This window comes from Vombatus ursinus, unplaced genomic scaffold (genome assembly GCF_900497805.2).
Source record: "Vombatus ursinus unplaced genomic scaffold, bare-nosed wombat genome assembly UNPS02014784.1, whole genome shotgun sequence".
NCBI lineage: Eukaryota > Metazoa > Chordata > Mammalia > Diprotodontia > Vombatidae > Vombatus > Vombatus ursinus.
Genome location: NW_020954562.1, coordinates 15,590,663 through 15,617,005, shown reverse-complemented (window position 1 = coordinate 15,617,005; position 26,343 = coordinate 15,590,663). Strand labels below are relative to the sequence as shown.

The 26,343-nt window shown below is 39.2% G+C and overlaps 1 protein-coding gene across 1 annotated transcript in view; it reads left to right on the top strand.

Moving 5' to 3' along the window:
* Positions 1–26,343, top strand: part of DCHS2 (dachsous cadherin-related 2) — a 325,666-nt gene that overhangs the window by 122,105 nt on the left and 177,218 nt on the right. The window lies entirely within an intron of this gene.

Here is a 26,343-nt window from a genome sequence, read left to right as displayed (position 1 = left end):
ATTTATAATCATTTATAGTCAGTATCCTGTGGGCATTAGGTGGGGGAGAGATTGTAAGGGGTCAGAAAGTGTTTAATGATGACATAATAATAGTTAGATTTAACTTAATTTTAAATAAAAGTTTGGTGTTATTTTTACCTTATTAGTGCATTTAAAAGAACAACAACCTTTCATTCTATCCATCATTTGGAAATAAGAGGCAATAGGGCTCTTCCTGGGGCAGGGATTGTGGCCAGGGATAAATATGCCAGGACTGGGTCTTCATTCAGCAGACAGAACAAGAGGAGCAGCTCAAAAATGACTCTGAAGATCTCCTGAGCGCCCGAGACACAAGCTGGCATCGGGAGTCTCTGCTCTTCTACCCCAGGGGTACATAAAATTTTCTGGAGGTGACTTCCCAGCTGACAGGTTTATCAGAGATATTAGGATCTTGGACAATGTAGATATTGAGATCCTGGAGCCGTGTCGATACAGTGCTGGACTTCAGAGCCAAGAAGTCATGCCTCTAAGATAAAGTTGCTTTTTTGACCATGCACAAGTCATTTAATACCTCATCTTCCTCATCTGTAAAATGGGGACAGTAAAAATGCCTGTAGTTCTCACCTCACAGGGTTATTGTGAGGCTCAAATGAATTGTGCTTCGCTAACTTTAAAGCTCTCTATAAATGCCACTTGTTTCTGGTTTTTTTTTATGATGAAGATGATTGATGATGTTGAATCTTGGCTCAGTAAAGAGCAACTCCCCCTCCTTCAGGTAGAAGTAAAGATGAGTATGGCCTGGGAGAGAGGCTCAAAACATAAAAACAGAGGGCTGATGGCCAGCAGGGAAGTACAACCTTGATTTCCCCTTTCTCTCTAGCAGGGCATGGACTTGAAAAGACTCTATGTAATTAGCTTTCCTTCTAATTCTTGGTTGATAGTAATGGTACTGATGAAATGGGAGTTTTGGTTGTTAAAGGGATGAGGGAAATAGAGAGCTTGGAAGAAGCAATAGTGGAGAATAGGACTCTCCGAGAAAGGAGCTGAGAGGTCAAAGGGCATTAGTATAGGAATGTTGGGGGTTCAGGAGAGAAGGAGAGCCGGGGAAAAAGAGAAGTACAGAAAAGCAGGGGACAATCTTTATTTATTTTGAAAGTTTACCTAGTGCCAGTTCTTTTTCAGTTCCTCTACTGCCCTCCCATTTACTCCCTCCCCTCCCTCATGGGGGGTTCAGGACTTCTGGTCTGAGGGCTTGCTGAGCCTTTTTCAGGGCTGTTTATCTGCCTTTGGTGTCCACCTTCACACGGCTCTCACCTGTGGCTACAAGAAGCTGTATATGTACAGCAGCCACACTGCCATAAACTGTTTCAGCAGACCGGCTAAACCAGGCTGAGGGAAACTGAGGGGTCTCAAATCCTTCAGTGAGTTGGGTGATGTCTACCCCAAGCATGTGAAGATTTTCCCTTAGAACAGCACTTAGAGCTTGGTCAGGCATCGAAGACACCCAGGTCATCCATTGCATCGTGGGCCAACACCAGTCATCTTGACTTCCATGACTCCAGAAGAAAGAGTGAGGCTTACAACTTTGAGCAACTCTGCCTCACTTAAATCCAATTCATGGACAAATCAAGCCCTTACCAGTCATGTCCTCTCCAAAAATGAAGGACCACCACCAATAAAAATTCACACACCCCATGCCTTCCCAAGAGTAATCTGTCTTTTGAGAGCCTTCAGGAAGTTCGAAGACAGCATATCCCTTTGGAAAAGAAGAGGATTGCTCAGAGCTTCCTCTTACCCCGTATTCCTTATGGATCCTGGAATTGAGTATCAAGGGGGAGGAGAGGGTGACATGAGCCTCTAATTTGCTAAGGTTTCTGCCTCCCTGTATGGGGGGAGCTCCAGCTAATTCCACCAAGGAATCTCCTTCTATCCTTTGATACTGTCCCTTATTTGCTTTAGTCAGCCAGTAATAAGCATTTATGGAGTGTCTACTATGTGCCAAACACTGTGCTGAGGGCTGGGAATACAAAGAAAGGTAAAAGACAGCCCCTGTCTTTCAGGACTTCAGAGAGGCAAGGTCAAAGTGAAACACAGGAAAACGGAGAGACTTAGCAGGGAGAGACCCAGTTTCAAGATGCATTTTTAGGTTCAAGCAATGCTGTAACCTGGAGAGCATTAATTTCATTTTCAGTCTCAGAAACAAAATTTCCCTAGATAATTGATCAATGATTTTTTTATTTTTTTAATTTTTTAAAAATTTATTTATTTTTAGTTTTCAACATTTACTTCCACAAGATTTTGAGTAACAAGTTTCACCCCATCTCACCCCTCCCCCCACCCCAAGATGGCATGCATTCTGAATATCCCTTCCCCTAGTCTGCCCTCCCTTCTACCTCTCCCCCCTTTCTTTTATCCCCTTTCCCCTCTATTTTTCCTGTAGGGCGGGATAGATTTCTGCACCCCATTTCCTGTATTTCTTATTTCCCAGTTACATGTGAAAACATTTTTTTTAAACATGTGTTTTTAAAACATTGGGTTCCAAATTTTCTCCCTTCCTCCCTCCCCACCCACCCTCGTTGAAAAGGCAAGCAACTCAATATAGGTTATATGTGTGCAGTTATGCAAAACACTTCCATAGTAGACATGCTGTGAAAAACTAACTCTCATTTCCCTTAATCCTATCCTGCCCTCCCCCATTTATTCTATTCTTTCTTTTGACCCTGTCCCTCCTCAGAAGTTTTTACTTCTGATTACCCCCTTTCCCAATCTGCCCTCCTCTCTATCATTCCCCTGCTCTCTTGTCTCCTTCTTTCTCTACTTTTCTGTAGGGTAAGACAGATTTCCATACCCAATTGAGTGTGTATGTTATTCCCTCCTTAAGCCAAACCTATGAGAATAAGATTCACTCATTCCCTCTCACCTTCCCCTGTTTCCCCTCCACTGTAAGAGCCTTTTCTTTTCTGTTTTTTTTTGTGAGATAATTTACCCCATTCTATCTCTTCCTTTCTCCTTCTCCCAGTATAATCCTCTTTCACCCCTTAATTTTAGTCTCCAGATATGACCCCTTCATCTTCAACACATCCTGTGCCCTATATTTGTCTATCTATATCTATATTTATATTTCTATCTATATCTATATCTATACATACATATAATTTTTTTCCCTCCAACTACCTTAATACTGACAAAGGTCTCATGAGTTATAAATATCATCTTTCCATGCAGGAATGTAAACAGTTCAACCTTAATAAGTCCCTTATGATTTCTCTTTCCTGTTTACCTCTTCATGTTCCACTTGAGTCTTGTATTGGAATGTCAAATTTTCTATTCAGCTCTGGTCTTTCCATCAAGAATGCTTGAAAGTCCCCTATTTCACTGAATGACCATTTTTTCCCCTGAAGGATTATACTCAGTTTTGCCAGGTAGGTGATTCTTGGTTGTAATCCTATCTCCTTTGCCCTCCAGAATATTATATTCCATGCCCTGCAGTCCCTTAATGTAGAAGCTGCTAAATCTTGTGTTATTCTGATTGTGTTTCCACAATACTTGAATTGTTTATTTCTGGCTGCTTACAATATTTTCTCCTTGACCTGGGAACTCTGGAATTTGGCTACAACATTCCTAGGAGTTTTCCTTTGGGGATCTCTTTCAGGAGGAGATCAGTGGATTCTTTCAATTTCTATTTTGCCCTCTGGTTCTAAAATATCAGGGCAGTTTTCCTTGATAATTTCTTGAATTATGATGAATTATGTTTATTATTTCTTAAATTATGAATTGAGATGATGTCTAGGCTCTTTTTCTGATCATGGCTTTTAGATAGTCCAATAATTTTTAAAGTATCTTTCCTGGATCTATTTTCCAGGTCAGTTGTTTTTCCAATGAGATATTTTACATTGTTTTCTAATTTTTCATTCTTTTGGATTTGTTTTATACTGTCTTGATTTCTCATAAAGTCATTAGCTTCCAATTGCTCCATTCTAATTTTTAAGGAAGTATTTTCTTCAGTAAGCTTTTGAATTTCCTTTTGTATTTGGCCAGTTTTGCTTTTTAGGGCATTCTTCTTCTCATTGACTTTTTGGACCTCTTTTACCATTTGGGTTAGGCTATTTTTTAAGGTGTTGTTTTCTTCAGTATTTTTTTTTTTTTTTTTTTGCTTAGGCAGTTGAGGTTAAGTGACTTGCCCAGGGTCACACAGCTAGTAAATGTCAAGTGTTTGGTCTGAGGCCAGATTTGAACTCAGGTCCTCCTGACTTCAGGGCCATTACTCTATCCACTGAGCCACCTAGCTGCCCTTCTTCAGTATTTTTTTGGGTCTCCTTTAGCAAGCTGTTGACTTGTTTTTCATGATTTTCTTGCATCACTCTCATTTCTCTTCCCAGTTTTTCCTCTACTTCTCTTAATTGCTTCTCAAAATCCTTTTTGAGCTCTTCCAAGGCCTGGGACTGATTCATATTTTTCTTGGAGACTTTGGATGTAGGAGCTTTGACTTTGTTGTCTTCTTCTGGTTGTATGTTTTGATCTTCTTTGTTACCAAAAAAAAAAAGATTCTATGGTCTAACACTTCTTTTGAGGCTTGCTCATGATCCTAGCCAATTACTTGAGTTATAAACTCTTTAATATGGTAGGGATCGGCTTCCAATGAGGAGAATATACTGTTCCAAGCTTTGGGGGTTTGTACAGCTGTTTTCAGAGATACTTCTAGGGACCTGTAAATTTTCAGTTCTTCCAAGGTCGTATGATAAAAGGGTGAGGTGTTTACTCCTTTCCTGGCCTGTGCTCTGGTCTATGAGTGAACACAAGCCCTCTTTTCTGTCTTGAAACTGTGAGGAGGATTTCCTCTCCACCCCCACTATAAGCTCCACCACACCAGCTCTCCTCCTCACCCCAGAATCACCACCCAGAACTGTGACTCAGATCCAAGCACAGGCAAAACAAGAGAATTCTGCATCAGCAGAGAGATCCCTGCAATCCCCCTCTGATCAGCCACTTGATTCCCCCTCAGTCTGTGGGCCAGAAGCTCAGGAGGCAGCTGCCACCCTGGGGCCACACTCAGGGACTGGGCTGGGACCCCGAACTTTTCTGTCACCACAGACACAGACTTTTCCCACTGACCTTCTAAGTTGTTTTTGGCATTCCTGGGTTGAGAGGTCTGGAAACCTCCACAGCTGCCCGTAACTCAGCCCTCTGAGGCCTGCTCCAGGTTCACTGTGGCCTGCGTGCTCATGTCAAGCTGCGCTCCTCTCCCAGCCCTGTGCGATATACCTTTCTTATCAACCATCCAGGTTGTCTTGGTCTGGAAATTTGCTTCACTCTGTCCTTTTGTGGGTTCTGCTGCTTTAGAATTTGTTTAGAGTCATTTTTTATAGGAATTTGGAGGGGTTTGGGGGAGAGCTCAAGCAAGTCACTGCTTTCACTCCGCCATCTTGGCTCTGCCCCCCATCAATGATTTTTTAATAGTTAAAGTCATCTGTTGTACTTCAAAGCATCAAAGCTTTTGAGTTGGAAGGACCCTTGGAAGCCATCTAATCCAAACCACTCATTTTTTACTGATGAAGATACTGAGGCTCAGAGAGATTGTCCTATGCTCCCAGGCAGTAAGTTTCAAAGGTATGATTTGAAACTAGGTTGAACAAAGCCCAGCACTCTCCCTGTTATGCCATGTTGCTTCTTCAGTTTTCAGACTTTGATATAACACCAGTATTCATTGTGTTGCCTCTAAAAAGGGTTCCTTCTTATGCTCTTCATTAACATCTTTGATTACCCCTTTTGGATTTTGGCTCTTCTTGGGTATATTGTCCTTTACAAATAAAAACTCTCCCATCAATTCCCTAGAAATCTAGCTCAATCTCTTCTATCTTGTCTGTTTTCCTCTTTGGCTTCCAAACTGGTCAAGAGAATTCAATAGATATAATTTACTTATTTTAGAATAAAATCTCTCGCACAATTCTGGTGGAAAAGAAGGAGAGATGTAAGCTAAATGACAGTAGAGATGGGAGGATTTAGGACTGTTTGTTTGTGTGACTGGATGCAAAGGACAGTCATTAATAGTTTGATGTCTGTTTGTCAAGTGGTCTACAAGTGGGGAGTCTCAGGATTTGTGATCAGCCCTTTGCTATTTACTGCGGAGTTTTTTTCCCCAGTGATTTATATAAAGGAATAGACGGCAGGTTTATCAAACTGACAACTGATACAAAGCTGAGAGGGATGACTAACACACCAAATGACAGTCAGGATCTCCAAAACATTGAGGCAACTAAGTGTTTCAGTGGACAGAATGCTGGATTTGAAGTCAAAGTGACCTGTGCTTGAATCCATCCTTAGGCTCTCCGTAGCTGTGTGACTCTGGGTAAGTCGCTTAACCTCTGTCTACTTCAATTTCCTCCTCTGCAAAATGAGAATAATTATAATGCTTATAAGGTTATTGTGAGAAGAAAATGAGGTAACATTACATATTATTGCTAGCTATTATGTATTATATTGTTTATCTATATAAATATACTATATATTATATTAAATTATAATTATATAATATGCAATAAGTATAACATAAATTATTTATAATATATAAAAGCAGTATTAGCTAAATATGATATAAATAGAAATATGTAGCTTGCAATTATATAATAAAGTTATAATAAATATATTATATATAATTATATATCATATAATTGCTTTTTTAGGTACATGGAAAGTCTTATACCTGAGTTCAAAAAGTTAACTTTAAAAGTGTAACATGAGGGATGTATTGTCTAACAGCAGTTTGAAAAATGTTGGGATTTGGATGAACTACAAATTTAGTATGTGATATAGCAGCCCTCAATAAACCTAATGTGATGGGATTCATTAAGAGTGGCGCAGCTTCCAGTTACCATACCCTGCTCTGGTCAGATCACATGTGTTCAGCACTGGGTCCTATATTTTAGAAACTATACCGATGAGCTGGGAGCTTGGGTAAGGGCAACCAGGATGGCAAAAGGCTGCAGGTTTTTGCCAAATGGAAACCATTTGAAGGAACTGGGGATGTTAGCCTGGAAGAGAGAAGACTCAGGAGTGACATGATAGCCCCCCTCAAAAAATTGAAGGGTTGTTTCTTGGAAGAAGTATTAGACTCATTCCATTTGACCCAAGAGGGCAAACTCAACAGTAGAAGTTAGAAAGAGCTCAATTTAGGCTTGAAAAGAAAAGACTTTCTAACAAGTGGAGCAATGCTTATGTGGATTAGGCTACCTTTGGAGGCGGCGTGGTCTTCTTTATTCAGGCTATTGAAGCAAAGGCTGGATGACTTCTTACCAAGTAGGTTGAAGGAGGATTTCTTTCTTGGATATGGCTTGGACCACCTAAATCTGAAATTCTGAGATCTGATCATTCTTTTCAAAATCATTTTCTGTTGCTTCTTTGCATTACTTATCTGTGGTGCTCACTACTAATTATGCATATTTCATACTTTCTGATTTCTGCAACTATCTAAATTTCCTTTCCTTCAGCCTAAAAAAAAAAAAAAAACAACACAAACCAACAAAAAACCCAAAGACCTTTCTTTCTTGCATTCCACAATCATAACGTAGTACAGTGGAAATAACACTTTTGAGTCATAGAACCAGGTTTCGAACCCCTCTCTGTCACTTCCTATACCCATGACCTTGAGCAAGGGATTTAACTTCTCTCAAGAAGCTGGACTAACTCACTTCTCAGGTCCCTTTGGCTCCGAGTCTGTGATCTTATGGCATTGCTATCTGCCTTTCATTTAATTTAATTTCTGCGGCTCAGGGGTAGGAGAGGCTGCAGCCAATTGTCCCACTTTCTTGGTTAGCTTCCCGCTTCCTTTGACTTCCTTAGAACTGGCGCTTATGCCAGTTTGCAAAATTATTTGTGATTCTACCTTTATTTCCTTTGAGTATTATAATTCCCTCTTTAAGCTGGTTTCTCCATTTCACTTGAAATACCAATCTGTCTAAGTTGTAATGTCCTATTTCCTTCCTTAGGCAAGACAGTGGGACCCTGCTACTCCCTTCCCAGTAGCCCAGTGTCTTTTTAAACAGCTTAGTGTAAAATCTAGTTAATTATCCCACATGCCTCATAATTTTATAATTCTCTCTTCCTGTTTCCTTACCTATTTCTTAAGCTTTCTATGTCCTCTTCCACCTTTACTCCTCCAGTTCTTTACACTAAATTATGTCTCTTTTCATCTGTAATAGCCTGCCCACATGCTCTAGCCAGATTCTTCATTTTGTGCAAATCCCATCTCACCACCTCCTTTTCTTGGCTTCTGACTGTCCATAATGAGACAGTGAAGTGTAATGAAATTCTTAGAATCTCCATTTTATTATGCTCATTTATTCTCTCTAGAATTTGGCCCAGTATTTGCTACACTATATACTTTAGAGCAAGCAGGGGTTATTAACCTATTTGTGTGTGTCCTGGACCCCTTGGGTAGACTGGTGAAGCTTTTCTACCCCTTCTCATGTTTTCAAATGTGTAACATAAAATACAGGATTACAAAGAAAATTGTTTTTCCCATTTTAGTTTGTGGGCAGCTAGGTGGTACAGTGGATGGAGCACCCCAGGCCTGGAGTCAGAAAGGCCTGAGTTCACATCTGGCCTCAGATACTTACTAGCTGCATGACCATGGGCAAGTCACTTAACTCTGTTTGCCTCAGTTTCCTCATCTGTAAAATGAGCCGGAGAAGAAAATGGCAAAACACTCCAGTATCTTTGCCAAGAAAACCCTAAATGGGGTCATGAAGAGAGGAACACTTACTAAACAACAACATAATCTTGGACAGGTAGATAGTGCAGTGGATAGAGCGCTGGGCTTGGAATCAGGAAGACCTGAGTTCAAATGTGACCTCAGACACTTACAACTGTGGTCTGACCCTGAGCAAGTCACTTAACCCTGTTTGCCTCAGTTTCCTCATCCGTAAAATGAACCAGAGAAGTAAATTGCAAACCACTCTAGTATCTGCCAAAAAAATCCCAAATGGGGTTACAAAGAGTCAGCCATGACTGAAAAATGACTAACAACAATAAGAAGTTTAAGGAGCCCCTGAAATCTATCAACAGACCCCATTTGGGGCGGGGTTGTAAAAAGCATGGTCACAGCATCTTTATATTAAGTAACTTTAATTTACGATTTAAAGTAAGGCATTACTTTTACTAAGGGTCTAATCCCTAAAATAAAGGTTAAGAACCCCAGGTTTGGACATGACCTTTCATAAATATTTGTGAAACATGTTCAGCAATAGCCTCCAGAGCAGTTAGATTGAGGTAGAGTGTTGAGCTAGGAGAGAGTCGTTCATAGGGGCTAACTCCCTCTTGTGAATCCAGATCAGGCAGGGGCGGGACCTAAGGCACGCTCAGATTGACAGAGAGACAGAGAGAAACAGAGACAGAGACAGAGAGACAGAGAGAGACAGATAGAGAGACAGAGACAGAGAGAGAAAGCGAGAGAGAGACAGAGACAGAGAGACAGAGAGAATGGGGGGGCGAAGAGTGGGGGAGTTCTTTTTGGCCACTACTATTCTGCTGCAATAGAGAGAGGAAAATGGGCCTTTGGTAGGACCTGTTTCTGACAGACAGAATTGATGCAGCTGTGATGGTGAGGACTGAAGGGTCTTCATTCCCTTCCTCTTAGGTGAATTCCTTGCATTCCTCTGAAGTTTCTGGTGGGTTTAAGCAGGTGCCCAGAAGTACTGACTGGTGTCTCTTCATTGGGTGCAGTACTTATCTGTACGTCTGAACCCACTGGGTGGACAACTGAGGCAGATCATTTACCTTGGGGAACTGCCCTCAGACTCAACTGTCAGTCAGTAAGCATTTCTCAAGTGCCTACTATATGCTAAGCACTGAGGATACAAAGAAAAGCAAAAGGCAGGTCTTTGAGAAGCTCACAACCTAAAAGGAGAGACAACGTGCAAACACCTATGTACAAACAAGCTATAAATAGGAAAAATAGGAAATAATTAACAGAGGGAAGGAACTAGAATTAATAAGGATTGGGAGAGGTTTCCTGTAGAAGTGGGATTTTAGCTAGGACTTGCAGGAAGCCAAGAAAACCAGGAGGTGGAAATGAAGAAAATGATTCCAAGCAGGGGTGACAGCCAGTGAAAATGCCACAATCAGAGAGATGAGTGTCTCATCGAGTGTCCAATGCTTCCAACTAAGGCTCTTCCCTTACCCCAATGTCAGTGTCCAGCACAGAGGTCTTGGCACAAATAACTTATTAGATTCTGGTAGTTGAAAATGTGTTTAATGGTGCTTCACTGTAAAAAGCAGGGTCAGCAACATCTTTATATTAGGTAATTTTTATTCACCATCCAAAATAAGGCATTACTCCTAGAATTGAAATCAATTAATCATGTGATTATAGGTCATAGATTTAGTTCTTGGAGGAACCTTAGAGGCCATGGAATTCAACCCTCCATTTCATAGATGAGTAAATTGAGGCTCTAAGAGGTTAAATATTTTCCCCAGGGTCACATAGCTTGAATCTCAGTAGGTCTTGAACCCAAGTCTTCTAAACTACAAGTTCAGCGTTCACATATTCAGTCATATTAGACTCTCTGTGACCCCATTTGAAGTTTTCTTGGCAAAGATACTGGAGTGGTTTGCCATTTCCTTCTCCAGCTCATTTTTTTTTTCAGCCAAAGACAAGGTTTATTAAAGATCCGCCATATTAGTCAGACTCTTGAGGAAATCTCAGAGTCTGTGAGGTATTGGCTAGATTCTAAGAATCAGAACAGTGGCTAGATTTTAGGAATCTGAGCCTCCAGCTCATTTTCATAGATGAGGAAACTGAGGCAAACAGGGTGAAGTGACTTGCCCAGGGTCACACAGCTAGTAAGAGTCTGAGTCCAGATTTTGAACTCAGGAAGATGAGTCTTCCTTACTCCCAGCCTAGATCTCTGTGCACTGTGCCACCTAGCTAACCCGCCCCCCCCAACTGCATGCTGCCCCTTTCAAACAATCAATCAATCAAACAATCAGCACATTATGAGGATCAAATGAGACAACATATGTAAAGTGATTTGCAAACCTTAAAGTTTTGTATAAATGCATTACTATGTTAGGCACAGAGGATACAAATACAGAGAATAAAACAATCCCCAGTATTCTCAAGGATTTTACATCTTCATTGGAGGTGGGTGAGAGGAAAAAAAAACAAGTATGTGTATATATATATATATATGTGTGTATATATATATGTATATATATGCATGCATATATATATATATATATATACACACATATATAATATATAGAGAAAAATACAAATAAAAACAAAGCAGTTTAGGAAGAAGGGCCCTAGCAATTGGCAGGCATGTGAGGGTGGTGGTCTAATAATAAAGACTGGAGGTTCAGGAGCTGTGCTGTAAAGGGAAAGAAGGACTCTGTGAGGTGGAGATGAGGAAAGAAGGCATTCCTGGCCTGGGGTATAGTCCATGTGTGAGGAACCAAGAGAAAACCAGTTGGCTGCATCGAAGAGAGTGTGTATATGTGATATACATTGAATTTGGAAAGCTAGGATGGGGCCGGGTTATGAATGGCTTTAAAAGCTAAACAGAGGAGTTTATTTTCCTTCCTAGAGGTAAGAGGGAAACTAGCTGGGTCCTTTGAGTAGGGTAGTGATACGGCAACATGAAATAATGATAAGTAGTAGATTTTCCTCCTAGTCTCCTGACTGCTATAAAATATGGAGAAAGATGATGTGATACAATTCTGTGAAAAGTTTCCTTTTGTGAATTGTCTATTTACATGCTGAATCCCTCATTCAAATGTGAGTAGGGGCTATTTTTTAGCTTGTCTCCTTATCATTAATGCCTACCACAGAATTAATATTTTATCAAATGCTGGTTCAATTGAAAAAACAAACAAGGAATTTTGCTAGTTGAGACTAGCTGGAGTGGACACCAGTCTCAATTGGTAAGGCCAGGTTACTGTACCCTTTAAAAAATGTTTGTTTATTCAGCAAATATTTATCAAGTGCCTTTTATGTTTAAGACCCTGGGCTAGTCCCTGACCTAACAGAGCTTATAGTCCATTAGAGTAAGATGGCATGGACACAAAAAATAGTATTAATGCACATTGGAACAGAAAGCATAGCAAGAAAAGCAGAAGAGGGTTATCTGTAGGTGGATGAGACATAGGTAGGAGGCCTGGACTCATAGCCACAAGAGACCCCTGATAAAATCCTGCCTCAGACATTTATTAGCTATATGACCCCAGGGAAGTCATTTAATCTCTTTGTCTTCTCATCTATAAAATGGGGGCAGTAATAGCACCTTCTTCATGTGATTGTTGTGAGGATCAAATGTGATATCATATTATGGAGCATTGCAAATCTTGAAGCACTATACAACTGCTATTGTTATTATCAGTTCTATTTATTTTCAATGACTTATGACAAATTGAGGTTGGCTTAGTTATAAAATCAGTGCAATTCAATTCAGCAAGCACTGTGCTGAGCACTTAGAATACAAGATCAAAAATGAACACAATCCTTGCCCACAAGGAGTTCACATTCTATTGGTGGAAACAACGGCTAAGCAAATGATGTCTGTCTATAGCTATCTACACCTATCCATCTCTCTCTCTGCCTATGCTTAAGTCTGTCTATTGTCTGTCTCTAACTCAATCTCCATATACACAAAATAAATACAGAGTAAAGTCCTAGGGCAAATTGCTCACAATGAGGGGGAAGGAGATTAGGAATGGCCTGGTATAGAAAAGGTGGTGCTTGAATTAATCCTTAAACAGAAGTAGGATTTCCAAGAGAAAGTAGTTAGGAGGAAAAGAATTCCAAGAAGAGAGGACAACCTGGGCAAAGAGGAGGAGGGCAGGAGATGGAATGTTATGTTTGGGAGATAGCCAGGAGGCCAGTTTACTTGGAAGTAGCTAATTAAAGGGAGAGTAATATGAAAAAAAATTCTGGAAAGGTAAGTTGCAGTTAGATTGGGAAGGGCTTTAAATGCTCAATAAAAGAGATTAAATGTCTTCTCAAAGACCAGTAGGAGTCAATGAAGTAGCTTGAGAAGGGGAGTTACATGGTCCACCCTACACTTGGGTAATAACTGAGTTGGCAGTTCAGTGGAGGGTGGATTGGGGAAGGGAGAGATTTGAGGTAGGACAATCAATTACTGTGAAGTTTGGATTCAGTCAAAGGGCCCCGCTTGAGGACCTAGAGGACCACATGTGGCCTTGAGGCTACAGGTTCCCCACCCCTGAATTAGGCTTTTCCAATAATCCATGCAAGAGACAATGATGGTTTGAACTAGGATGTTGGCTGAGTGAATAGAGTCAAGTTGATGGATGTGAAAGATGTTGTAAAGGTAAAATGTCTAAGACCAGGCACGTGATTGGATATGGGAGAGGAAAAAGTCAAGTATGATTCTCAAACCTAGGTAAATAAAAGTCCTTAGGTTGCATGATCTTTCAAAAATAGGTAAGAATGATTTATAGTTAGTATATATCATTCACTGACTGACTCTAAGGTATTTCAGAAAAAAAATGAACTTTCAAATATTTTGCTGATTTGCCCTACAATTTTGTCTGTACTGTAAATCTGTTTCACAAATATGTTCCTCATAAAATATGTAAAAGTAAACTTTGGTTTAATATTTTTGCAAATTAATGGAAGGCCCTTCCCCTCACTGTATTTAAGACAACCAGGAAGCAAACCATAAAAGGTTTTAAAATGCATGGGGAAAAAAAAGTCACAAGAAAAACATTTGTTGAGAACGGATTTACTGAAAGTCATTGTGCCAGATGCAAACTATTCTAGTCCTCATAGAGTAAGACCAGGCATCTGATTCCTGCATTAGTTGCAAGCTTGACCATTGACTCCTGGATGCCTTTAGATAAAATGCAAACCTATTTGTGTCTTGTTGGGTCTGTCCAGGAGATGGGCACAGCAATGCAGTGATTAAGTAGAAAACGTTTAGTTTCTTGGACTGAAGAATTGTATTGCACTTGTAAGCAACACATCTTTCTAGGATAATAGATCAAAAGGCTAAATAGCAGCAATTTGAAAGTTACTCTGACTCCCCAGAGTATTTCACTTTGAGGTAGAAATCCTGTGGTGTGAACATGCAGCTGCAGAGCACAAGCTGCTAGGAATTAACAAGCTAAATCACTTTCTAAATTGCAGACTTCTGGAAAATCTTTCTCAATGAATTGTCTGCATTGAGGAACCAAACTCCATAGTAGCCAGTTGAGGATCCAGCCTCTCTGTTGCCAAAACAAACTCACAGTAATGGACACTTCGCTATTCAGTTTAAGCCCTTAGAACCTTAGCAGCTTCACATCCAAGTAAAGGATACTGGCTTTGCATGTAATGCTCAAAGAGTAAATAATTAAATTAAAAGGATGACTACTATTCTTTAGGTGTATTTTAATTATTATTTTAACTAATTTATTATTTATTATTTAATTATTTTTTCTTTGTAACTAATTTTGAAGGAGTGAATTGAAAAAATATTCATTCTTTTACTAAGGATAAAAAATTCAAAATCATAGACCACCATAGACTACCTTAGAGGAGTTTATTTTATAATGAGGAAGAAAACGCACATGGGAGAATGGTACTCAAAGAAAGGCACTCTGGACCTGAAAATTGCTGGAATGTGCTGAAGGACCGTTGGGAAGTTTTGACACATCCCATCCAGGAACAATGGAAGAGCTCATTTGACCCTGGTTCATGGTTTTAGATCTGAAGGTGGTGGGAAGGGAGAGTTATGGCATAAACAGTTCCTATTCAACCTTCATTCTTACTCACAGCAAATAAGTATGATTCATTTATAGTACTTCACTTATTTAGCACTCAGACTTGTCACAACTTCAGACACCTGGAATATAGTATGTTTTATTATAAATTAGGAAGGAAGAGCTATTGAGTTGAGCTGTGTGGAAGAAAGGCAGAAGATCTTCCTAATTGCTTATTATCTCCCTAATATCTCTCTGTCTCTGTCTCTCTGTCTCTGCCTCTCTGTCTCTTCCGCTCTCTCCCTCTATCAGTCTGTGTCTCTGTGTCTCTGTCTGTGTCTGTGTCTATGTCTGTCTCTATCTCTGTCTGTGTCTGTCTCTCTCTCTCTCTGTCTCTCTCTCTCTCTCTCATCTATAACCATCTTATAAAACCAAAGTCCAGGCTTATGTTTCTAAACTGTGTCTCATCCTGTGAAACTAATTTTGTTACCACTTTCTTTAATTATTTTTTATTCAAGTCTTCATGTACAAAATGACTAATATAGAAATGTTTTACATAATTGCACATGTATAAATTATGTCACATTGCTTACTGTATTAGGGAAAGAAGAGGGAGGGATAGGATTTGGAACTGAAAACTTTAAAGGAGTTTTAAAATATTTTAACATAATTGGAGAAAAAATAAAATATTATAAAAAAAGAAGAAATCCGAGTGATTCCTGTGTTTGGTAGAACAATATATTTCTGAAAGTCTCATTCCTTGGGCTGTTTTGAGGCAGCTAGGTGGCACAGTGAATATTGTCAGGAAGACCTGAGTTCCAATTCTACCTCAGAAACTTACTAGATGTGTGACCCTGGGCAAGTTGCTTAACCTCTGCCTGCCTCAGTTTCCTTATCTGTAAAACAGGTAATTGTGAAGGTAAAATGAAATGATATTTGTAAAGCTCTGCAAACCTTAAGGTGATATATAAACCATAGTTATTATGTCTGTTTATGTTCTCTTCTGTTATATGCATATGCCACTGGAGAAAGAGCCTTATGAAGGTGCTGGGTATTGCAAGCTGCACAATGTCTTAAGGCACAACATTTGGCTAAGGGCTTGGGTAATGGTGTTGTTCTGTTAAAGGGCAGTCCATGGCAGAGTTTTCTCACTCTTTCCCTATTCTCTTGATTATATCTGTGAAAGAGGTTGTGGGACCTGAAAGGGGGGGAGGAGATTTCTTACAAAAAATGGATGTCACAACATCAGTGTTTTACTTCATAGGAAAGAAGGAGCCACCCTCAGCACCTCATTTAATGTGTGTAAAATAAAATCACATATTAGACATAGGAGATGAAAGAAGAGGCAGAAAAACAATAGAAGTTATACCTAAGAACTGTAAAAAAACAGTCATCACTTAACCTAAAGGCAAATAACCTATAAACCTTAGGGAATCCTGGAAGTCTCTCTGTAGTACAGCAAAAAATAATGATTAATATTCAAAATGATGACCCTGTCAAAAAAGAAAAGGTTATGACCAGGGTATTCTGTTTTTAAAAACATGGAAATACTCAACACATGTTCAGAAGATTTTCATTATAACAACAAAAAAAAAAAGCAGTCGTTTTGATACTTGGTATATAGGATCATAGATATGGAACTGGAAGGGACTTCCCAGGCCCATCAGTTCAAACATCTCATTTTACAGATGAGAAAACTGATGCTCAGGGATGCAATGATTATTTGAAAATTTTGCCTTTGTGGGCTGCCTGTTGCTAAGTCCTGGATGTGCAGTAAAATCTTACCTAGCACACAGACTGTCTCAAAAAGGCTGTTTACTGCATGTAAGGGAGAGCTAGCAAAGAGAATGTGCAGTCTTAACTTTGGATAGGATATGGAAGGGGCTAAGATGTTCGAAGTTATGGAAACAGTCAGTCCAACAGCCGCCCCATTTGGCTCTACCTTAATGGCACTTACTAGAGGCTCTAAATTGTAGAAAAGGTGCTGGTCTGAACCGGTAGAGAAAATTTCCTCACTCAGGAGTTCGCTATGTCGATAAAACGGCTGGTTGGTCCAGGCCCTGTCTCTCTGTCAGTATTCATCGATCTAAACTCCAAATAAATAAATATAAACAAAATCTTTGGGCAGCTAGGTGACACAGTGGATAGAGTGCTTGGCCTGGAGTCAGAAAGTCTCATCTTCCTGAATTCAAATTCAGCCTCAGACACTTACTTGCTGTGTGACCCTGGGCAAGTCATTTAACTGTGTTTGCCTCAGTTTCCTCATCTGTAAAATGATCTGAAGAAGGGAGAGGCAAACCACTCCAGTGTCTCCGCCAAGAAAACCCCGAACGAGGTCACAGTCAGACACAACTAAAGTGACTGAACAACAACAAGGAATAAAATCTTTAGGACAATGAATATCTTATCTTTGTTTATTGTTGCATTTCTTATTTAATTTTAATTCTCATCCTCCACTCCCCCCTACAGACAACACATTCACTCCCTCCCATTTTTTTTCCTTTAAAGTTCCATTATACACTAAGAAAGGTATCTAGTTTAACTACCTTACATTTATACTATATTTGTGGATATTTATAAAAGTATACAATTATTGTAATGAGTGGGATGTTCAGATGAAAATAACACAAATTCTTTTTAAAAAATTTAGCTCACAAAACTACTAACACTTATAGTTTAGAGATATTTCTTTTTTAACCAATTCTCTTCTCCTACCTCATCATAGCTCTTTTCTGCTATTTTATCTTGCCCTGAAGTTATCACGCTGATTATCCCCTTCCCCCCCGCCCTACATTAAAGTCATTGGGCTACAGCAATCTCTTGTTGTAAATATAGGATTTGTCCTTTAAATAAGCAAACAAATAGAGGCATAAGACAAAAATAAATCTATTCTCAGACATTTTCAGCATCAGTAAAAATAATGTAGCTACTTGAAAAGAAAATGACCTCACTAAAATTTTAATTTGTAGAAGCTGTACATGTTCTAATATTACTCAAAGAGCAGTTACTAAGAATACCTAACAAGAGAAGCCAGGCCTATAAAAAATGAAGAGCAGATAAAAATGTAATGATATTTGTGACCTTAGATACATTTTTTTGAAGGGTTTAATCTCTTCATTGCTCAGTTAGGTGTTACATGTGATGAGAATTTGAGTATTAGTAAAGGTTTAAATTGAAATAATATGGGCTTCTTTCCAGCCCACTCCTTTTTGGGTAAAATTCTTATGCCAGTTTCTGACTGTTTGATATCACAAAAGCAGGATGGAAGATGGTTATGTGACCATTTTTACCAGTTAGTCTAATTTTTGACTATCTTTTATTAAGATTCCCACGCCTAGGATCTGGGATGTTCTGGTAAATGTTCAACAAGGAGCTCTCTGGAAAAAAGGTATAGTTTTAAGTTTAATCTGCATTATTAATATTTCCTCCATCATTTTCTTAAGTCTAGAGACCAAGAGGATTAATATAATATAGCTCAAGGGTCAAACCACAAGGGCCAAATCCAGCCGGCCTGTTTTCATACAGCACCTAGCTAAGAAAACTATGCTCAGTAGTGTCAACAAAACAAGAAATGAAGACCTGATTCTTAGTGTTTGCTTATTTCCATTGCTTATACTAAAAATTTAACAATCAGCTTTCTCAGGCTGGTAGGAATCGACTAGAGCACACAGCTGATCAGGATTGAGGCAAAGCCAAAGTTTTTCTTCACATGTGCAAGACTTCTACAATATTCAGTATTTGAACTGCATAAAGCACATATTGTTTGGTATGATTCTTCAATCATATATTGGCCAGACAAAAGGCCAATAATTGGGAAAGTAAATGGAAATAAGTGGTGTAGAGAACAGAATACTATGGCTGGAATTGGAAAGACTTAAGTTTAAATCTGACCTTACACACTTACTAGCTGTATGACCCTGGACAGGTTGTTTAACCTTGGTTTGCCTCAGTTTCCTCATCTGTAAAATGGGGATAATAATAACACTTACCTCTGGGATTATTGTGAGGATTAAACTATATAATAATTGTAAAGTTCTTAGCCTAATGCTTGGCACATAGTGAGTGCTATTTAAATATTGCCTGAGTGCTTCAATTAATCTATTGCCTCATCGGTGTGGGTATTCCTTCTGGAGTGTAGATCTCAACCTCCCTTCCTACTGTGCCTTTTCATCTCTTATGATTTTTATCCATGTCTTAAAAACAAATCGTCTAGCATCGCAAAGTCATTCATTTGGCACTTATTTGTTGTTATGTGCCGAGTTCCACTGAAGTTCTACTCTATTAGAATGTAAGCTCCTTGAGGGCAGGCATTGTTGTGTTTTTGCCTTTGGTTGAATCCCCAAGGTTTATCATAGTGCCCAGCACATCATAAATGCTTGATTGATTGATTGATGTTCCACACAGTGTGTGGGAGCAGCGTGGGCGGTAGGGAATAAACCCTGCATCCTAGAAGATTTTCCTAGTGCAGCATGAAATCCAGCACTGGATCGTCCAACATGGCATGCCTGCATCAAAGAAGGCACTGTGCTCTATGAGCAAAGCAGAATTGCAGTAGCTCAAAAGAAACGTGAGGTGAACAAATTTAGAGATAGCCCCCTCCCAAATGGTGAGATGGACTGTGCCTGATCTGTGGGAGAGCCTTCTGAGCTTGTATTTGTCTGATCAGACACAGCCAGACATGCTGTACATTGACTTTAACATCATGATGTAATTTTGGTTCTCTTGGAGCATGAAGGACAAAGACCACCACCACCAATAACAACTAGTGAAGCATAAAACTTATAAAGGCTTCAAGTGTAGTCTAGACATGGTACAGTGGAATGAGTGCTGGATTTGGAATCTGAGACAGATGAATGGTTGGATGGATGGAAGAATGGAAGAATAGATGAATGGATGAATGGATGAATGGATGAGTGAGCATTTGTTAAGTGCTTACTACACGCTAGTCATCATGCTACAAGCACTGGAGATAAAAGCACAAACAAGTAAGGCAGTCACTGCCCTCAAGGAACTTACATTTTAATGGTGGAAGACAAGACACACAGGGGAGCTAGAAAGCCACTTGGGGTGGTGTGATGTGGATATGGCGGGGGGTTGGCATTGAAGCCTAGTTCCAGGAAAGATGAAGGGAAAACTCACCTATCAGAATCTGTCTTCCCAGGAACAGAGATCAAAATTCCAGTGGGAGGGGGATGAGAATGATCATCTGGGAGCAGGAAATGTGGTGTGGAGAGAGCTGGAAGTAGACATCAGTCCCAATCTCAACTCTTCTACTTTCTACTTGTGTTGTCTTGGGCAGGTCACTTGCCTCTCTGGGCCTCAGTTTCTCATTTTAGGGTTGGATTAGATGACCTCTAAGTTTCCTAATTGTGATACAACTACATAATCTTATGACTAATTTCTGGGGACCTGACTGAGTTTGCAGAGGCTGATCCTCAGAGTAACTGCAGGTTGATGAGTCTTTGGGGGTTTTGCTTATCCCACAGTCACTCCTGAAGACTGTCATCAATGCTGTGAAGGAGTTGTGATTTCCTGAGTTCAAATCTAGTCTCAGACATTTACTAGCTGTGTGACTCTGGGCAAGTCATTTAATCGTCAGTTTCCTCATCTGTAAAATGAGCTAGAGAACGAAATGGCAAACCACTCCAGTATCTTTGCCAAGAAAACCCCAAATGGGGTGATGAAGAGTTGGACATGACTGAAAATGACTGAACAATAATAATCTAACAATCTACATCTAGGGCTTTCATATTCCAATCACAAGATGTCTTCTTACTTTTCCATGTTTTTCCCCCCAATTTGTCAAAATTTCCACATTTTCCAATGCATAGTGTCAATACTGTGAATTCCTCTGTACCCCGACAAATTTTTCTAGGTCTGCAGCACATATGTGAAAGAAGATGAGTATAGTTATAGTTTATTAGAATTAAAGATATAAGCTATTGTCAAATCAATAATAAAATATTTCCATATTGAAATATTGATTGTGACATGAGAATCTTATTGATTCTGCGATTTAAAATACATCAAGATTCAACAATGTACCAATATGGTTTCTTCCTTTCAGACTAGCAATTAAAAATGATAAATCTGGCTTTAATTTGAAGGTGTTACATTATTCATGATTCTGCTGTTCAGACTAATCCACATAACAACCTTTCAAATACTTGAAGACAGAACTCAAAATACTCCCAACTCCATCCATTCAATCTTTGTATGGCTTGGTATCCAGGACTCTTGCGATCTTGATCACTCTGGATAAACTCATGCTTGTTAATGTCCTTAACACAATGGGATATCCTGAAATGTGAAGGAGGACTATCATTACCCTCCTCTGGTGGCTGTGCTTAGGCCCTATTGACCTTAGGCTTTGTCTTAAGGTCTAACTATCTTTATCTAATGACACATTGTTCTCTTATATTAAGCTTGCAGTCCACTAAAGCCCCCACATTTTTATTGTATAAATAGTTTCCTAGCCATGTGTCTGCCATTTTGCTCTTATAAAGTTGATATTTTGCAACCAAAAGTTTTTGCTTTTTTCTATTTGGTCAATTAGTCGTGTCTGACTCTTCAAGACCACATTTGGGGTTTTCTTGGTAAAGATACTGGAGTGGTTTGCAATTTCCTTCTCCTGCTCAGAGGCAAACAGGGTTAAGTGACTTGCCCAGGGTCACATTGCTAGTTAGTATCTGAGGCTGGATTTTAATTCAGGTCCTTCTGACTCTAGGGCCAGCACTCTAGCCACTTGTGTCACCTAACTGCCCCATATTTTATTCTATTAAATTAAACTGGTTATCCCAAGGGGTTAAGATTATTTGAGTCTGGGTCTATGGTCCAATACAAGTTTCCTACCCAATAGCATGTCATCTAGATTGCAAATTAGGTAATCATGCCTACTATACCATTTTTTTCTGGGTTTTTTTCCCCCCTCCTTCCCTACCTGTGTTGAGGGCACTGCCATGTCTAGTCTCCCAGGTTCGTAACATTGCAGTCACTCTTGACTCTTCTCTTCCCTTCATCCCGTCCCACTCATGTTTATTGACAAATTTTTGTCTCAACATTTTACTTCCCATTAATTATTATCTTAACTTCCTTTTTTTTAAAGGAGTTAAATAAAACTGTCTATTATACCTATTGATATATTTACCTTCCCATTTTTGAAGATTGTTGGTCAACACTCAGGAAAGATACGTGTTTCTAATAAGTTGAAACAAATATCATCTATTGTGTTTGGTTTGAATGTTATTACCTTCTATTGTGTTCATTTACATTATTTTACTTATTGTGTATATTTTCTTTTGTTTCTACTTTATTTTGCTCTTCATTAGTTCACACAAATCTTTCCATGTTTTTGCATTCTCCATACAACATTGTTCTTTAGAGTGCAATCATATTATATTACATTTAATATTCCAGAATGTGTTCAGCCATTCTCTAATCATTGGGTATTTAATTTGATTCTAGTTTTTTGCTATAATATTTTGTCATATGTAACACCCTTATTTCTATCATTGATTTCCTTTTGCTGTAAACTCAGTGGTAGGTTTATTGATTGGGTCAAAGTATATGAATGGTTTTTAGTAACTTTCTTTCACATAATTTCAAGTTGTTTTCTAGAAATATCAGACTGATTCTCAGCTCTCTCAGCAGTGTGCCAGGACTTCCACAAGCCCTCCAACATTGGCTTTTCCTATCCTTTTACAGTCTCTGACAATTTAAGTGTGAAGTGATACAACAGGATAGTTTTCATGCTCATTTCTTGTGTACTAGCCCCTTATTCACATCAGTGATAAAATGTTAAGTAGCAGGGGTCCAAGCTAATATCATTTAGGATTATAGAGTCATAAATGGAGAGGTCTTTAACTATGCTTGTGTCTGAGACCCTTGGTTCCTTATGTGAAGAAGAAAGGCATCATAGTTTAGAAAAGAAAAAAATATGATGCCATGTTAATATCCTAGTGTTCTTTGTGAGGTATAAGAGTGTAATGCACTTAGGAAAATCTCTTAACAAGATTCTTCATCAAAGACTATTAAAGGATTGCATCACCATGGGATTGAAGTGAATGTTTTCTTTTAGATTTGCAGTATCTTTAAAAATAATAAGTCACAATTATAAAGCACTTTAAAGTACGCTAAATGTTTTCCTTGCGACCACCCTTTAAGACATATAGTATAATAGTTTTTCTTTTCAGTTTTCCTATGCCTTCACCCCCCCATCTCCCAATTCTGCCAAATACAGCTTTTTCATGTTTCTCCTATATCTATCTTCTCCTTCATATCACCACCACTTTTGCCACTGTCATCTATCATCACTTGTCTGGAGTATAGACATAATCTCCTTGTATTCCTGCTCTAATCTCTTTTCTTTCCAATTCATATTTCACGAAGCCAGTTGAGATTTCTTTATATGTCACTCTTCTGTTCAAAATACCTCAATGGTATCCTTGCATTTATCAAATAAAATGTATCTTCCTAAGTTTGGCATTTAAGGCGTTTCAGAATCTGACTATATCCTGCCCTTCCTACCATAGCTCACACCACTTTCTTTGCATACTTTCCATTCTAGTGAATTGCATGCACCTCATTCAAAATCTCAACTTTGTAACTTTCATGTTATCTTACATACCACTACCAGGTCAATGGGCTTACAAACCTCTTTAACCACATTATTTCACTGAAAGACCATATGGCAGAGGAAGGAGATTAAAGGATCACAAATCTGAAGGGGAAGGGGCCTTAGAAAGGTGAAATTGTGGCTGGAGCCAGAGCTGGGTTTGGTAAGGGAAGACAGAGGGAGAGGTGGAAAGCCAGTAGAGCATGATCAGATAAGGGGATTTCAGAATTCTTGAACATGGAGGTGGTACACTTATGGGTTGATGGCAAGATTAAGGGTATGGCCATCTTTTTTATGTGACTGGGAATGGGGTGAATGAATAGGTTATAGGAAGTGAGTAAGTTGAGGAACTGAATGGTTAGGGTGTTTAAGGGAGAATCAGTATATAAGTTGAAGTCCTCTAGTATGAAGGCAGGAGTTGGGGGTGGGGAAAGAAAAATTGTGAGCCGTGTACTGAACTCATTGATGAAGGAAGGAGAGTAACCTGAAGGTCTGTAGGCAACAGTTACTAGGATTTTCATTGAGTAGTTGAGGTGGATTGTGCTGAAGAAAGGTTTTTGAATGATAGAAATAGGGTGAGAACCTGGAAGTAGTAATAAGGAGTAAGGACCATTCTAACTCCCTACTTGACCAAGCCAAGGGGAATGAATAAAAATACAGCTAATGCTGGAAGGAGTGTCCAGGAAGTCTGTGTCAACATGGGGAGCCAGTTTCAGTAATAGCTAGTAGATGGAAAGAGTGGGAGATGAAAAGATTCAGCATGAAGGGAAAGTTGTTGTCTATGGAATAAGAATTCCGGTGGGCACAGTAAAAGGGTGGGATGGAATTTGGCTGGATGGTGTTTCAGATGGGAAGGTTAAGGAGGATGGGAATAAAGAATTGAGTGGTGGGAGATGGGGTTTGGATGATACACTACAGGGGTCCAGAATCACTAGGTTGTATAGAGTCTGAACAGGTGTGGGAATGTTTATCATTTAGCGGAAGGGACCACTCCTCTTTCCAGAGGAGACCGGAGATTGGGCTGGAGACAAGCACAGTATGAAATGGGAAGCACATGGTTAAATTGTCAGGTAGGAGACATGGGTTTGCATCCCACAGCTGACCCTTACTAGGGGTAGAATCATAAGCAAACCACTTACACTGTTTGACAGTCGGTTTCTTATAGATGGAGGTAATAATAATGATAATAATAATGGCAATAATAATCTCAATAATTATCTTACAAAAAGTCATTTAACCCATTTGCACATCAGTTTCTTGTACATTGGGGGTTAATAATAACAATAACAACAACAATAATTGCTTTAGCTATCTTATACAAAGAGGCAGTATGGTGCAGTAGATGGAGTGCTTGCCTTGGAGCCAGGTGAATCTGGATTCACATCCTATCTCAGGCATATGCTCACCATGGGCAAGTTACTAAGGTCTCTGAATCTCAGTTTTTCATCTTTAAATTGGGGATAATAATAGTACATACCTCTTAGAGTGGTTGAGAGGATCAAATGAATAATACTTATAAAGTTTTTTATAAACTTTAAAATGCTATAAAAATGGAAGTTATTATCTTAAAATGTTATAAGTATACATGAAATATGTCTCATATGTATACATGCTTATAAAATGCTTTGTAAACCTTAAAGCATCATAGAAACTTTAAAGCACTATAGAGAGATAAGCCATTATTATTCTCTCTCCACTCTTCAAAGCCTTTGATAGCTCCCCATTGATTATTGAATGAAGTCCAAATTTCTTGGCCCAGCCTTTAATGCCTTCTACAGCCTGGTTCCAAACTACCTTTCCATAGTAATCTCACGCTGCTTCGTTTTATGTATCCCGGGCTCTAGCCCAACTTGGCTACTTATCTGCCATTCTCTAAACATAGTCCAGCCCTCTTTCCTGGATCAATCCTGCCTTCCCTTAGTTCTGGAATGTGGAATGTCCTCCCCTCCTATGCTTTTTGATATTCTGTGCATCCTTCAAGGCTCAGCTTAAATGCCACCCATTCAACAAAAACCTTTTATGGTTTCTGATGGAAGGAGTTTTTCCTGCCTCTAAACTATTCTATCCTTTCACTTTTGTCAGTGTACACCATCCCTGTGATTTTCCAAACTAAATAACTATCTCTACTTTGTGTGTGTTTTCTCCCCTTTTACAGTGGAAGCTTCTGAGGGCAGAATGTATCATTGCTTTATTTATTTTTTTTTGTCCCCAGCAGGCAGCACCGTCCTTTATTAAGCACTTATTATGTGCCAGGCACTGTGCTAAGAGCCCAAGGATATAAAAATACACTAAGCACTTAATGAATACTTCATTCATTCATTCTACTTTGTATCATGCTTATTTGTGTGCTTTCTTTACCACTACAGCTGGATTATGAATGATTTATGGAGAGGGTCTGTGTCTTACTTACTCCTACCTTGACAACAACATACCTATCTCAGAACCTAGGTGCTTTATAAATGTTTCTTGAATTTGTGGAGTATATATACTTTCTGACCTAGACAGACTTCTCTCCAACCCTCTTGTTTATTGTGAGATAGTGTCAAGTTCTTTTTTTTCTTTCGTTCCTCCAATTTTATTAATTTATTTATTTTTAGTTTTCAACATTCACTTCCACAAGATTCTAAATTCCAAATTTTCTCCCCATCTCATCCCTTCCCCCACCCCAAGATGGCGTGCATTCTGAATACCCCTTCCTCTAATCTGCCCTCCCTTCTATCTCCCCCCTTCTCTTATTTCTTTCCCCTTCTATTTTCCTGTAGGGCAGGATAGATTTCTATACCCCATTGTCTGTATATCTTATTTCCTAGTTGCATGTGAAAACAATTTTTAACATTTGTTTTTAAAACTTTGGGTTCCAAATTCTCTTCCTCCCTCCCCACCTGCTCTCATTGAGAAGGCAAGGTACTTGATACAGGTTATAGATGTATAGTCATGCAAAACACTTCCATAGTAGTCATGTTGTGCAAAACTAACTATATTTCTCTTCATCCTATCCCACCCCCCCTTTACTCTATTCTCTCTTTTGACCCTGTCCCTCCTCAGAAGTGTTT